Source organism: Gekko japonicus, unplaced genomic scaffold (genome assembly GCF_001447785.1).
Source record: "Gekko japonicus isolate JY-2015 unplaced genomic scaffold, Gekko_japonicus_V1.1 scaffold65, whole genome shotgun sequence".
Taxonomy (NCBI): Eukaryota; Metazoa; Chordata; class Lepidosauria; order Squamata; family Gekkonidae; genus Gekko; species Gekko japonicus.
The window spans coordinates 179,733-180,847 of NW_015165832.1; positions in this window are offsets into that span (position 1 = coordinate 179,733).

The following is a 1,115-nucleotide window of genomic DNA, read 5'->3' on the forward strand; positions in this document are numbered from 1 at the left end:
TAGATCACCTTGTAGCTCAAGGCATCCTGGAACCAGTCTCCCACGCGGCGTGGGAGACCCCAATAGTCATAGTAAACAAACCAAATGGGAAAGTCCGCATCTGCACGGACTATAAATGCACGTTGAATAAGGCGCTACAGGACCACGCATATCCGGTCCCTGTGGCTAGCCACGTACTGGCCACCTTGGGAGGGGCAAAGATCTTCGGAAAACTGGATCTCGCCCAAGCTTACCAGCAGCTACCGGTGGATAAGGCAACCGCGGAGGCGCAAACTATTGTGACCCACTGGGGGGCATTCAGGGTGAAGAGGCTGCAATTCGGGGTGAGCGTGGCACCGGGGCTATTCCAGCAACTAATGGACTCCCTTCTTAAAGGAATCCAGGGCATCACCCTGTTCTTTGATGATGTGATGATCCCTGCCGCCACACCGGCTGACTTCGCAGACCGTCTCCGCGCTGTGCTCAGCTGTTTCAGGGACGCCGGACTTAAAGTCAAACTGGAAAAGTGCCATCTGGGAGTGCCGTCTGTGGATTTCCTGGGGTTCACGGTGGACGCGGAGGGCCTCCACCCGACCCGCGAGAAAGTGAAGGCAATCGTGGAGGCACCGCTATCGAAGTCCAAGGTAGAACTGCAGGCCTTCTTAGGAATCCTGAACTTTTACCATGCCTTTCTTCCCCACAAGGCGGCGGTGGCGGACCCCCTTCATTGCTTGTTGGACAAGCAGGCCCCTTGGGTGTGGGGGCCTCGCCAGGCTGCCACGTTTCGGAACGTCAAGGGACTTTTAATTTCCAACGCGGTCCTGGCCCACTTCGATGAGTCACTGCCGGTGGTGTTGGCATGCGACGCCTCGCCCTATGGCGTCGGGGCTGTGCTGGCGCATCGCCTACCGGAAGGGCAGGAGGTCCCGGTCGCGTATTACTCACACACTCTATCTGCGGCAGAGCGTATCTACGCCCAGATAGACCGTGAGGGACTTGCAATTGTGGCCGGGGTCAAAAAATTCCATGCCTTCGTTTATGGCTGGGCCTTCACCATCGCCACGGATCACCGCCCGCTCCTCGGCCTGTTCGCGCCTGACCGCAGGACGCCGCAAGTCCTCTCCCCGCGGGTCTTG